This window comes from Diorhabda carinulata, chromosome 8 (assembly GCF_026250575.1).
Source record: "Diorhabda carinulata isolate Delta chromosome 8, icDioCari1.1, whole genome shotgun sequence".
Classification (NCBI taxonomy): Eukaryota; Metazoa; Arthropoda; class Insecta; order Coleoptera; family Chrysomelidae; genus Diorhabda; species Diorhabda carinulata.
The window spans coordinates 18,088,172-18,104,481 of NC_079467.1; positions in this window are offsets into that span (position 1 = coordinate 18,088,172).

Consider the following 16,310-nt stretch of genomic DNA (forward strand, 5'->3'; position numbering starts at 1 on the left):
AAAATCGTGACAAGCGACGAATCATGGATCTATGCATATGAGCCCGAACAAGCCACAATCGACTTTATGGGTCTTTCAATACTATTCAAACAACAAAAGTTGTGGGCACACGAAGCAATTGGTTTCCTTTTTTTTTGGACAGTCAAAACATAGAATTGATGAATTCTTCCTATTTCCGTAGATCAAAAATAAATTGCGACTTCAACGATTTCTACTCCTGAAGAAATGATTGATGCGTACGAATCACTTGCTTCGACAATTGGTTCAAACGCATGCAAAAGTATGATCTTGATTGAAATATTTGGAAAAATAATATGAATATTTGTTTTCTTTTGTCTGCCTCAAAACTTAAGTAGTAACCCTCGTATTTCATGGAAAGTTTTCCAATTCTCCGTCTATCAATAACAATTAGTAAAACAGATGAGTGAGTTTAATCTAATGAGGCAGATAAAGAAGCAGAATATTTGTTCATAAGAATATGAAAATGTTTTAAAAGCTAGAAGAAACATCTAAATTGCCATTGTGGGTGCAAAAGATTTAGTTCAACCATTCTTGATCGACAAAAATTTAACAATCTGTTAATTGTGATACATTTAATAAAGTTTCATAAGATATTTAAGTACCTACAATTTGGTTTTGCATTTTCTATTGCTATATTGCAAAAAGAAATGATCTGTTTTGACATTTGTGAGTCGTTGGTTTTTATATTTTTTATAAATATTCAACAAGTTCAATCTATCGTCAGATATTTCACCAATAACAGTAAATCGACGTTGAACATGAGTTTTTGTATCAGGTACCGTGATAATTAAAACATTTCCGGTATTATTAATATCGTTAGAATTCAATTTATATGATTCCTCTCTTCGCGGAGCTCCTAAGATTTTAAATATTAAAGCAACCTGAAAGATGTTACAAATAATATCCAATCTTAAAATTAAAATTTTTTGCTGTCATACCTCATGCATGAGGTAATGATCGTCTAGAGTTTGCAATAGAAACTTATTAATTTCTTCGCGAGCAAATGTTTCGGTGAATAGCCAACTGATTTATTTTTCAAATATGAGTTTCGAGTATTTACTGATGTCTACGTCGTTATTTACTATAAGGGTGCCTTTCAGTTTCGAATAAGTCGTCCACATTTTGAATTTAGTTTCAAAGTAATCGTTTTGTGAAGCTGTTTATGCTTTTGTAGTACGCCACTCCATAAAAGAATTATATTTCTTTAAATACTTTCTCTGTTGTGCAAGAACGTGTAAAAATTATCCGCTACAATACTTTTTTCACAATTTTTGACCGATTCAAGAATCACATTCCTAATGAACGCAAATGAATGAAAAAAAAAACGTGAATATTATAACGGACGTAGAAAAAAACAATTAAGACACGAAATGGCGGGTGCCACCAGTTTAATTGATGGGTATATAAACATCAATTTAACTTATAAAGAAACAAAATAGAGGAACAAACAAAATTAGTACACTTTACTGTCGTTTCTATTTCATGTCTTAATCTTTTATCTGACGCTTCCAATTTCGCGATAATCTATTCACATTGTTATACTTTGTCATGAATTTCTCTAAAAATTTTAAAAGGCTTCTTGTATTCTCATAATCTTGGTCTGGATTTACGTTCTGTTATTGTTCTCACATTTTTTACGCCAGCCATTTGCCTGTTAATATCGTCTCACTTTTATCAAATGCAGCAATATGAAATTTGGAATCAATTTTTCACAACCTCTACCGGTTTGGTGGGAATAGCTGTTAAATTATGTTCTATTTTCGCCACTAGTGTGTGAAGACTGTTGTATCTAATGCATGTTTGTTAATTTGTTCTTCTTTACGCCGCTTTCTATTCTCCTACTGATTCAAACAAATCTACATCTGTCTCTATTTTCTTTTTCAATAATCAATTCGACAGGAAACTCCCAACTTCTGCTTATATTCCTACGTAGCTGTCGCTTTGTGTCGCTCTGTTGTTATTTCATCTGATATTTCTGTGGAACAAACAGAATATGATTGTTATTGTTAGCCAAGGTGAGTGACAAAAAGTTGCACCCGCGATCTAGCATTAAGATCGCATTTGCAACCAATTTAACATTTATTTCAATCTTACAATCACTACGCTCTTAAAATCTATCAATTTATGTTTCGATTTCGGCTCACTTCTATAAGTTTTCAGAATGTTTAGTCTTAATTTCTGTAAGAAAAGTAAACTTTCCTATCTTTTGTATCCCAGTGTATTCCAGCACTCAATAATTGATAATATATACATTCATTTTTTGAAACAGACAGGTAAATCAATATTGTCAGTTCAAGTTTGATGTGTAAAACATAACCTCAGTCTGTTAGTAACAGCTATTTCGACTCAGTCTTGCTAGGTATGATTTTCAGGTCATAACAAAAAATTTAATACAAAGAAAAATGTGGAAAAAAATTATTTAATGTGAAATTTCGGCTTTCTCCTTTATACTTCGCAGAAAAAACAACTGATAAGGTGATTAAAAAATTAATGTTGGGAATCGTCTTTAGCGGAATAGCCCAGCTATCTGAAATTTGAAATTTGCTTGAATTATTGAAAAATGAATGTCCTTCATATATTATTCCTTAAACAATAACTGCATATTTCAAATTTGCTAATCATATAATTGCACAAGAAGAGATTGATAAAAAACAATGATGTAACCATGGACTAGTTTATATTGAGTCGAGTTGACCTCCTATCTCCTTAAGATCTAATTTATTAGAAGGTATTGTATGTCGTTGTTGATTTAATTACACAAAAACAAATTTTAGAACAAAAAAAAAGTCAGGATAATCCTTAAGTTCGAAATTAGATACCTTTTAAACAAGATCCTAGTAAATGACTAATTAAATACAATGACATAAAGATTTTGACACATTTTGATATTATAAATAATATTTTTAGACGACGCCATTTGAAATTTGTTCGTTCCGTATTCATTCACATACCGAAAGTTGCTTTTTGAGTGTTCCATGTAATGAAAGTGACAGTTCCCTACTGCAAAACACTTTCCGAACGCTCTGGAGTAGACAACTTTAACTTTCTCAACTTTCTCGAATGTGACTCTAGCCACTTCATTGTTGACAGTTGACAGTTTCACTTCGTTTATTTTGCATAATCTTAAATTTTTAATTTTCTGAAATTATTTGTATTATCCGAAGTTTGGTCTAAATTAATAAATAAAATGAATGATGATAAAAAACATCAGCGATGAAGAGTTACTCGAAACCACGCCGAAGAAGCAATACGACCGTTCTTAATTCATTGCCGGATAAATCTCATGCAAGGTACGAAAAACCGTTTATGAAGGGGTGTCACCAGAAAAAGGCGAAAAACCCAACGGAAAACGTAGTGCTCGCTAATTTTTCAGGAAAATCTAGATCTCTGGAGAAGTTCTACTTTATGGTCTACATTCTCGATAATTAAAAGTTCTCTCGCAATAAAACAAGGTGTTCACATCAACAAATATCCAAAACTCATCAATTTCCTGAAGAAACAAGGGTAAACTGCAAAAACATAAAAAGCCTTAACCAGAGAAAATATAATAGAATTCTTGTTACATTCTTATGCGTCGTCTAAAAAATGTTGTGTACGCCGCGGCTGAAATACTACTTTGTTCGACTCGTCTGTGGCTCGCCTCGCTTCGCTCGTATCGAAATTTTCAGACTCGTCCCAGAAAGTAGCACTTTCAGTCCTTGGCATACAAATAACTATTTTTTCATACTGTACTGTAATGTCGACTTTAAGGCTCATTCAGACATTGACATTTTATGCCGTGGCACCTAATGCCGTGACGTGAATGCCGCATATCAAAAATTTTTGATGTACGACATCGTGACCCCGGCGATGTCGTGGCAGTGACATCAAATATCCCGCTTGTTTCATCGTTTGATATACTTACAAATTTGGAATGTTACTAGCAATACCCTTGTCCATTTCAGCATTTAAGGATAGAAATAAACGGGATTAAACGGAAGAAGCGCTTTTGAACATTTAAATTAGAAAATGTGAAAGCACTGAGAGTAAAAATTAGATCAATTCGAGGAACATACAACAATGATTTCGAAAGGCGAAAAAATCAAAGACAACTGGTTCTGGTATTGATGAAATTTATGAGCCCAAGTCCCACTAGTATAATTTTGCTCACTCCTTCCTTTCCAAAAACGAAGAATTTGAACTGCAAATTGCAAAAAGACTTGGGGTCCTTCAATTGCAATTCCCTCATCAGTGTTCCTGATGCACCTAATATGTTCCTATATCTAATCCACTTTCTCATCCACACTCGCCTTTTTAATTTTTGCCTCAACTTCAAATTAATTAGTTCCTCTAATACATCCGCTACTCCAGACTGCCAGTTTGTTTAAAGCTAACCGTACTACGTGTTTAAATAACTTGAACTCTTTTTCTTCAATTATTTTTTTGAAAATAATATCTAGCAACTATTTAAATCCTTTAGTGAAAAAATGAGATCAATTCTTCATTTAACTTTTTTCATCATTAAATTTTTTATGTCTACTGTGTAGAATTTTGGGGCTATGGAGTTTACGACTTAAGCGGAAGATATAGAAAAATATGATAGTTAATTTTCAAATATTACTATTAACTTGATATATACAATGATTTTCTGTTTTCACTCTTACGCTTCGTGATGCAGGAAGTAGACAGAGTGTTAATTATTTCACGATGTTTAAACCTTGGCCATAGAACAAATAATGTATTGTTGCAACAACCATATAAATGAGATTAACGTAATTAAATGGACTAGTATAATATCGACCGTATTGCCTAATAGAAATGTCTTTAGATATACATATACGCGAACTTGATTTATGCACAGAATCGCGAGTATTAACTAGACTTTTCTATATATAGGGTGATTATATGAATCTCTCTTCAAATAAAAAATTCTATGGGAAGTAAATTATATTAGTGGAGTATAAACAAAGGCTTAATGCGAAATAATCACGAAATATCATGCTAAGAATCAAATTACTAACACAGATTGCATATACGAGTATGAAGTAGAAAAAAGGATTTTCAGATTAAACGATGTGGAGCAGCTGAACTTGTTTTATTAACAAAGTTTCGCATTCTTTTATTTTTATATAGTAATATTAACATTGCAATTAGAACAGTTGCTTATGTAGACTCCTTGAGAAGATAACGAATTTCTTAAACTATCTTGACATGTATTCATGTAGGTATCTTCATCCTAAGTGTCGTTTGATCGTCGACAGATCTGATTCTAAGTCGCTGACGATCTTCGAAAGCAGTGACCAGTAAAGAGCTACGAGCTACTATTCAGCCTCTTGATAAGTAGATGTTCAGCTTTCGTGCCATCTCTTGGAAGGTCGGCCATTAGGTCTCTTGAAGTTGGTTTGTCATCAGTTGCCCATTTAGTCCATCGATCTTCCATCATTCTATCGACGTGGTCTCTCCAAAATCATCGTCTCGATCTCGTGAATCGTACTTTATCCAGAATTTTCAGATCTTCTCTTATAACTTTGCTCCTAATTTGACCTCATAGGCTCATTCTTTCAATAGTTCTCAATGTTTTTATTGTTTCCCATGTATATGATTTTACTTTCGGTAGACATATTTTTCATATGAAGTCCAGCAGATGGACAGATATTGCTTAGGTCTTATTTACTTCTTGTTGAAAGTTTTTGGCGCTGGTGATCTCGACTCCTAAGAATTTACTTTGCATATACGAGTCAATGGGGTTGTCCACAGCTATTTTATATCTTGTAGGCTCTTCTGCTTTCACTATTGATGTTATTTAGATATCTGCATATTGAGGTTTTTCACTGTTATTTCGATCCTATATGGCAAACCCTGTAGGTCATCTACTTTGTCGGCTATTACGTTCTATTACTGCTATTTGAACTCTATCAAATGCTTTCTGGAGATCGAAAAAACAAACGAACAGTGATTTTTGATATTATATGGATGTTTCAGTCATTTGCCTGAGGATGAAAATTGCGTTTATTGCTTATCTTTTTTCTTGTTGCTCTTATTTCTATTTTATTCCTTTATTCATTACATTACATAGTTTGAAGGGATCCAAAAACTACGCTAGTCGTTGATTTTCGTATCCGCATAGCAACGAATTTTCTAATTATTCTGTTTCACATTACTTCAAACTGCATAGCTCTTCACTACGACAGACAACAATTACATCAACAATAATTGCCACTTTCATCATCTTATAATAGATATCTGGAGATTCATTGAAAAAATTATCGATTTCTTCTCTTGTGAGAATTTTTTATTTCTTTGGATGATACTCCACGTATTGTCTCCTCTTCGATTCACACTTGTATAAGGGTGATTCCGTTCTAACTGTGATTTTTTGTATTCAAAATTTCAAGATTTTAAAATTTAACTTTTCTAACTTTTTTATGCATATTATTCATCTATTTTACTGTAAAAATAAAACTCTAAGAGGAATTTACTACAACTTCAAAGTATCACGAGCAAGACACAAATGTCGGATTTTGAGTTCCACGGTACTGACTCATTTATCCACGGTACTGACATGATAACTTAAGATATTAAACAACAAGTGCATCAATTTTCCTCAGTTTGATCATAAACATTAGAATTTATAAGGTAATTAGTTTAAATCATTTGTTACGACAAAAAAAATTAATAATTTATCGGTAAATTCTAGGAATGGACATGACACGGTACTGACATTCAAGTGATGTAGTATAAGTTTTCTTTAAGTGGCAAGTTATATTGTATAAAAATAATGTTTAAATATCTTAAGAATTATTCAATTAACACAAAATTTTTATTAATTGATTATTAATTAATGACTAGTACAAAAAAACAATACAGGACATTGAATATCACAGTTATAATGGAATCACCCATAAGTCTTTTATGTACAATATCATACTGTTGTTTCGATTTCTGAGGCAGCAGATCCAATACCGTTCTGTTCGCTGCCTGTTCGATGTCCAACGGCTTCGGCTTGGAATTCGGCATACCCAAGCTCAGTTTCAGTTTCGAATTCTTCACTATTTATATTTGTTGTTACAGTACAATCCAAATTATCAATAAAAACACACCAAACTAATTTGACTTTTCACAAATTTGAATGAATGTTTGATTATTCTGATCTACAAATATCGTTATTAGGTAATTCATTTTTCTAAAGCAATATAGAATCAAATTCTGTATTTTGTTATTTGAGTTTCTTTTAATATCAATATTTTCTTGATATACCAATGGTTTCCCACTAAAGTATGTCAAATTTCAATCTTAAGCCTGTCAGAATTTACAAGTAAAGTTGAAAAGATATATACCCACCCCTTGCATGTATATCATTTTTTATTTTCAAACTTCGGCAATTCCACCTTCATTCTGGAATTAGATTGCCAATACATTTCAAATATAATTGTACGCAATTTGACGAATTTATGAGGGGCAATTTGCCATTAAAAATGTGATTTCAATAACCCTTGGTAGTTACCAGTCAAATTTATCAAAAAATCCATTCAAAATTAGAGGAAACACAAATATTATTGCAAAATATTTATTTGACACATAATATAGTGACTTTGACAAAAATAACCTCAAAATAAAACACAGATTCATCTTGGACTCAACTAGCTGTAGCTTGTAGTCCATGTAGCGTGAAGAGTCCAATTTTCTCATAAATTCTCTTGATATGGCTAAAATAAAAACATATGGCAACATGGCATATACGCTTCAGAAGACATAACTACATATCTGTGGACAAACTTCTCAATACCTTTTTCAAAGCAAGCTGTCGCCAATTAATTCAGGTAGTCCTTGACGTTTATTTGAAGGCCCTCATTGGTTTGAAAGTGTCTCCGACCAAGCCAGTTCAGGAAAAAGATAAAAGCAGTAATGGTAAATCTGTGATTTTCTTTAACCATTTTGTCAACTCGTTGAACCTGGTCATCTGAAACGAAAGATTTGCGTCTTGGCTCCCTTCATGATACACATCATCACGGCCCTCTTCTGACAACATTCACGCACAACACCATTACTCATGAAGTTTTACCCATACACACGATTCATTCTCCGATGGCCTTCAGCCTGTAGAAAACGAATCACACTTCTCAATTCACACTTTGCGGGAGCATCAATTATGGCGGTCATGTTTACGTGGCTGTAGCACAACGCCGACTGACGCCTGAATGTCAACAATGGAGGAGTGTGTAGTGCGAAAGCTTCGCAGTCGCCTACAGCACTGCAGCGTCTGCACAGAGCGATTGGGGTTGAAAAAAAAGCCCTCGTATGATATACGTATAAATGATGGTAGAGTTGAAAAACTCACTTCGTTCTTAAGGAGTTAAGATTCTAGCGTATAAGTTATTAAAAATTTAATACTTTAAGTCGAAATCTTGACACTTTAAAAAAGAAAGTTTAGGACAAGTGTTTTGCATCCATAAACCTGTTCCTTTATTACCATCGAATGCAGGAATTTGTAGCGAAAAAATGTTATGATTGTTTAAAACAGTTTTACTGTTTTATTATGTTGCAAGATATGATGAATGGAATGCATAAATTGGCATGTGAAAGTTACCAGGACAGTACAAAATTATTAACTATTAACATTTTTTTGTAAATTGTACGTTTACAATATCAGGGCAAAAATTTATTAACATAAAATATAAATAAGTAAAGTGATTTCAATAATCTGACGACTGTTCTCATTGGATGTCAAGACTATTTCAATTATTCGTAGGCTATTTCGCTGATGAACCAGGTGGCACAGAAACACACCAACGAGTGGAGGGGTTAGGTTTAGAAATTGGATTGGATTCGCTAAATTGCGATAAAGGATCAGTTGGGAAAGGTTAGGTTATTTTCGTTTTGGGTTTTGACGGAAATGTTCGACTAGAAGTCCAAGTGGCTAAAAGGATGATTTTAACAAGGGCATTATTTGATTATAAAGTACAAATCACGTATTGGGTTTGTAGCTCTTCCAGACGTCAGAATTGGAGTTTATATTGATTTATATTCATATCCACCAGGATACTTGTTGATAGAGATATATGTAAATTTCCAAGGCGGCATTCTGATTCTTAGTTTCTTAGTAGTACAGATCATTAATTTCAAATTAAATTTGAGATTACTGCTCACAGTATAACATATTCCCTGTACCATAATAATGCTAAGAAATCACTTTTATCAATTGGAAAATTGCTATACAAGGACTGGAACGAAAGTTTTGATAAAAAAAATGTTTGGTACCATGAACGAATTATACGAGAAATTTGAATTAAATAGATAGAAAATTGAATTTAAGAAAAAGAATCTGGGAAGTGTAATATTATATTACACACCGAGGTGGAAAGAATTTAATTACTGTCGAGAGATTTGATATATGATATCGACATGATATTGACAGGAATGAAGCATCCTATTTTGGTTTTTACTCTAAGAAGAACCGCCGCTACGTTACTTGCCAACTGCAGCGGTGCAAATGTACTCCAAATGTACTGCCTTAAGAAGGCTCGGACGATGTAAATCTAGTACTGTGGCAGAAGGTTATGTCTCAATAGAGAATGAAACCAAAACTGTCAATATGCTATCCCAATGTGCCATGTCTTCTGAAGCTGTTCCAAGTAGTTCACAAACCGCAGTCATTCAACAACAAAGAAATTTGTCAACAAAAAGAGATAACTGTTGGAGACAGCAGCGCTGGTACTGACCTAAATATTTCTATAAACGCTTGTATTAAATCAAATTTAACCATTAAGTTCAATGAGTAGTTTGTTGTATTTCAGTTCATTGTTGGTTTTTATTGTTTTCCTTTAAATAGGTATTATAATATTTGTCACTGTGTTATATTTTTAAATATGAAAAATATTCATCTAGAATAGATGAGAAAAATTTTGACGATCACAATATTTTAGAAGGCGGGAAATGAGGGCGGTAAGTAGAGGTGTGTAATATGACACTTTCTAACCTTCAATGGCGTTAGTTATGACAGCATTGCATATATGGTTGTAAATAAAGATTATTCTTGCCTTCTAATTTAGATACAAGAGGGGAAAATATGGGAAATATCGAAATTATGAGCATCAAATTTATTTTCTTGCACGTTTTAAACCTTTTTATATGATTTTCTAGATAATTTGTTTTGATTTTATGTCTTTTTTCTATCAAAATATAAGTTCAAAATCGACAGTTCCACCTATTTCGGTCTTTATTAGAATATGACTTGTGACTGACAATTTGCAAAAAATTCATTTTCCTTGGAAAAATACATTTCTAATTTGATTTATTTTTATAGTAATTATCAATATAAATATGCAAATTGTCAATGTCAAGTCATATTTTTATAAAGACCGAAGTACGTCGAATCATCAATTTTTACTTGTTTATTTTAAATTGATTTTCCTAGAAAAGAGACGTGAAATTGAGATAAACAATCACGAAAGACCATAGTTATTTGTATGCCAAGGACTGAAAGTGCTACTTTCTGGGACGAGTCTGAAAATTGCGAGACGAGCGAGCGAGGCGAGCAACAGACGAGTCCAACAAAGTAGTATTTCAGCCGCGGCGTACACAACATTTTTTAGACGACGCATAAGAATGTAACAAGAATTCTATTATATTCACTGCTTAAAGTTTTTGATTTTTTGCAGTGTATACTTTGTTTTGTTTCTTCAGGAAATTGATGAGTTTTGGATATTTGTTGATTTGAACATCTTGTTTTATTGCGAGAGAACTTTTAATTATCGAGAATGTATACCATAAAGTAGAACTTCTCCAGAGATCAAGATTTTTCTGAAAAATTAGCAAGCACTACGTTTTCCGTTGGGTTTTTCGCCTTTTTCTGGTGACACCACTTCATAAACTGTTTTTCGTATCTTGCACGAGATTTATCCGGCAACGAATTAAGAACGGCCGCATTGCTTTCTTCGGTAAGATCAGGTGGCGTGTATTCGAGTAACTCTTCATCGCCGATGTTTTATTTTTCATCATCATTGATTGTTATCCATTAAATTAAAAATAAAAAATTGTCAACATTGAAGTGGCTAGAGTAACATTTAAGGAAGTTAAAGTTGTCCACTTCAGAGCGTGCCGAAAGTGTTTTGCAATACGGAACTTTCAGTACAAAACGCAACTTTCGGTATGTAAATGAATACAGAACGAGCAACTTTCAGATGGCGTCGTCTAAAAAAATTATTTGATGAAGATACAAACTAAAGTATGCACTTTCAAGAAAAAATAAGATTTTGATATTTACACTATTGAGAGGAGATCCGTCGTTCCAATGACATGTTACTTTTCCTGTTAAGTAATTTTCATTTCATTCCATTTTCAATTGGAATTTCTTCAATAGATACTAATAATGACATTTCAAAGTAATTTGGGTGTTTAATAATAAATAATACTTTAAACAAAGTAGAAACGCGCAAGAATTAAATGAAAAAATAGAATAAAGACTCACCAAATGTTAAAAAGTTTCTTTAAACGGCTAATTGATATGATAAAAAGTAGATCACAGTATCTATTTGGTTAGGTTAAGTTTCACATAAATCCTTAAATAATAGTCCGACCTTCGTACAATGATGTTCCGTTGACAAAATCTAGATCTTATTTTATTGATCTGGTTAATAACAACAAGAAATTCAAAAATGCAGTTTTTCCATAAAAGCGAGAATATTGCAAAGTATTAGGTAATATTATATTTGAGAAACATGTAAGATTCATTACAAATGTGCCTTAAAAACGCGGGGAAAGTGTTTCATTATGAGATATCCTGTTAGTATTTTTTTACATGAGTAATTTTTTTATAGTAACTGATGGAAATCTAGTCTTTCCTTGTATGGACTATCTTATATAATCGATTTTCATCAAATACTCGCAATTGATTACCTCGCATTATAATTCTTTTAACGTTATCGAATCTATTCATACTATACAAAAAACAATCTTTTGAAAACACTTATCTGGAAACGCCAATTTTATTACGATTTGACTCAATATATTTATTTATCTGTCAATATTGATGAGATGGAATGATTATATTCATAACATCATTATTCATAGTACGAAAGTGATCGGCCAGTCTCCTAGTTGCCTTACTTGACATTAATGTTACCAGAGGCTTCGGCTGCAACCTTTTGACTTGATTAGGCTAGCTCACCGCATTTGTAAGAAAGATGAGCACTCACAGATAACGTGGTATATTGTTTCTTTCTCCTCCATGCACTAGCAGCACTCTGAGTCGTCATGAAGTGTAGCAGCTGTTTTATAAGAGATGCATCTACATATGTATGCCTTAGCTTATCTAGGTATCTCAAACCATATCCCTATCTTGTAAGCGAATCGTGGAAAGACGTAATAACAACACTTTTTGCTATGCAAATTTCAATTTTTCTGGTCCAGTGAGGACTTGCTCATACTTCAGTATAAGCTTAGAGTAGACTAGAACATTTCAGCCGTTATGTCTCGTAATTCACAGCTCTGCTGTCTAAGCAGATTGAGATTACTATATTTCTATGGAGTCGATTCAGGATTTTCCACTATCAGTTTGGTTCCTGAATTAAAGATATAACAGTAGAACATGTTAATAGGTTAATCGAGCCAATCAAGATCTTAATGCTAAAAGATACTGCCCTGCAGGACTCCTACACATATCCTAAACCATTGATAGGGTCCTTCTTCTTCACTACTTTCAGATGCCTAGCTTATATTTTTGACTTTTCCTCGTTGTGCATAACATTGAATATAATAACCTTCAGCCCATTACCTCTTCTACATTACAGACTTGTCAAGAACAAGAGCTACCGATATCAATAACTGCCGATAAAACTCTCCCCATATAAACTTAATTTTGGCATCGGTTAACCTACAAAATAATATAAATAAAATATGAAGTTGGATGAAAATATGGCATATCAAAGTTGATGGAAAAAAATCTACTCACAAGTCATTGATATGTCCCGCAATAAGCGTCGGCAACTCGAAGCTTCGGCAAGACCAAAAAACATATATAGACCCAACTCAAACAACTTAACATAAAACAAAGTCAAATATACTAGCTTAATGATAGTAAATCCAAAGTATCTCTATATAACTGGGTTCTACTTTAAAAAAGAATCTTAATACCTTTGAAAACTCACGGCATACAAATACGAGGCATTGCTAGCAACTCTAGCAAAGAAATATTTCCAACAACATAATTCATCATAGCACCCCTTCAGAATCCTTTATAGGAACCATAAATCCATTCAACTTAAAAAACGGAGTTAGTGCATTCTAATAATTGGTTGATTAAATTTTAGTTTGATCTAGATTTAGTTATATAATGAAAGAGCTTACAAATTGTTTATTTTGAACACACATTTATACCATTGGGTGTGAGCATTTTTAATTTTATCTCACTGTATATAGTAGGTGACCAAATTTTAAGGGAATTAAGTTTGTGAACTCTTATTTAGTTGACTTTTGCTAGGTAATGATAACACAATTGCAACAACATGCAAGAGTCTGCGTAGAGATTCGAAGTCTTAAAGTTGTGATTGTAGCAGCACTAAAACAATTCTCCACGGGGAATTTTGCGCAACAGAAACTCACTATAATGGTAAAATATTGTATTTTGGTCTGGAATTGTGCCGAGAAAGTGAACATTCTTGAGAGATTCAAGAAAAACCGAAGGTCGTCGATACCCAACAGGATATATCTAAGCGAATTTTTCTTTAAATAAATTATCTTGCTTAACTCCAATTATGTTTTTGTTTCATAACCTACAAACAGATTTGCTCTGAATAATTATGAATTTTCAGGTAAATGTATGATAAAAGAAGGTAAGGCTGTACTAATATATGCTGCACCCAATATGAATAATTTGTTTAATCATTAATGTAAATAAATAAGTTATTTGATTGCTATATATTAATACGAGGGCTGTTCGGGAGATGATGAACTTTTTGTGAGAAATTACAGCAATTTCTTGAACGATAATTTTGGAATATTTTCTTCCAATACCTGACATGGAGAAAGAGAGAGAGAGAAATATTTTATTGTCAAAAAATTACTTATAATTTGTAGACAGAAACTTGTAAAAAGCTAAAAAACAAATATATAACTGAATCAACACACAAATAAAATAAAATCTAAATATGAGGTATACACAAAAAACTACAATCAATAACAGAAGTACCTTTCAAAATGTGCATGTAAAAATTTTTATATGTAATATATATTACATGTATATATTGTCAAATTTAAACGTATAATAAAACTGACTATATGGCAATCCTAAAATGGGTAATAATTTGTATTAAAAATTAAATACAAAATCAAACCAGTACGTAGCATGCTTCGAATTAAATATTATTATTAGAATAAAAGTCGTTTATAGAGTAGAAGACACTTTCCATTGAATGAGCCTTCAAGTTATCGCGAAATGTTGGAGAATGATTGTGCATTTTTTTCATTGTAAAGTATTCAGCCCTTAACTAATTCTTAATGTAGACTACATACGTCGTGCTCCGACTAGGTAGCTGTGCAACGATCTTTCCAAAATTGAAAAGTGTGCTTATGAATTAGGCAACCAGATTCAAATATGGAAAAGGAAGAAATAGTCAACCCTTCAGCTTCTATTGAGGTGTAACTCCTCTAATCATGGGAGAAGTGTTACCCCGAAACCGTAGTACTACAATTTGTTGATTAAAATATTATGATTTACACAATCGAAAGCCTTAGAAAAAGTTGCAGTGAAGTGATGGTTGTTTAGGCTGGAGTAAACATTATTTAGAAGGGAAAATATAGTATTATTTGTGCATTTATTACGTTTAGATACAAATTGATGGGTGGTGAGTATTTTATACTTGAACCGAAATTATATCTTTTTGACCAATATTTCTATGATCTCAAATAACGTGAGATGAAGTGCAATTGGGCGATAGTTTGATGCTGGATCTCAAAATGATCACAAAAGTCAGTCAATTACTGAGACAGTCATTCTGAAATCATTTTCTTCAGTTTTAATGATACTACAACCAGTTTTATCAACGTACATTCTAAATCTGGCTTCATTACTTCAAATAATATAGTTCCATTGGTTCGAAGTCGATAATTTGTTTTCCTTTGCCAATGCTTTCCTCTTTTTCTGCTGAAAACTTGCTAGTAGAGATAACCTTGTGGGTTTTAAAAACTAAATTTGCGACTACTCTTTGACAAGTTGCTGTCTGATCATTTTTTTAACGCTCTTAAGTTGATATTGAAATGATACGGCTTGGTATTAATAATAAATAAAATTGTCAAAATCGGTTTTTATCCACGTCAAATGTTTGTTTTATAAAGCCTTCCATTACTTTATGAAAGTCTTTGAACTATGGAGAGAATAATTTCAGTCCTTTATTGGTTCTACACGTATTTTCACCTGATTAACCTACTTCTAACTTCTAAACAACTGAAGATAATAAAGTGCAATTTTTTCTGGAAGACATCAAGTAAAAACTTCCATTATCCATCACTATTATACAGTTCAGAGTTCATTTGTTCGAACCATTCTTTGAAGACATTAGCATTCATTTTTTCATGGTACGAAACGAGTAGAGTCAAAAGGTCAATGAACCACAACCGTTTGAACTACCTATGTGCTTTATTATTACCAAAATTTATTCGATGAATGACCCTCGTTGATCCTTGTTTCGTCCAAATAAAATATATTTCTTGTAGGGTCTCTCTTCATCCATATAACTGCTTCATAGACATTCTGGAATACTATTTCCAGCGAAAATATTTTTTCTTTTGAAAGTTTCTTCCGACTATTTTTGGGTAATCCCTATCATCTTGGATGGTGGCAGGAAGTTTGTCTACTGTCGGTAATTCTTTTCTAAAGAGGATTTTTTGATTTGAACTTTTTTCCTGGAGCTTTATGTGCCGTTTGAAGCCACCCTTCTCAATCAAATAATAATCTTTTGTTATTAATTATTAACGTACGGTTTTTTCGACATTTCGTAACCTTTCTTTATTCTTCATAATTACTCTAGGATTTATAATATGTTGCATACTACACCTTGCGCGCTACACCTTAGAAACCTACAATCGTATATTTGGTGAAATTTTTAGTAGAGAGATTTTTAGAAATTGATGAAATCAAATTTCTAGCCTTTATTGGCAAACAGGTGCATATGGCAAAAAATTTTAAAATGTGACTATGTAATCTTCAATACACAGGGCTTTTGGCTTGTCCAAACTTTTTCTGTTCTTATGTATAGCTTATAGTTATAAAAGGCCAGTAAAATCCCGAAAAATCCCGTATTATCTCAGGTAGATTT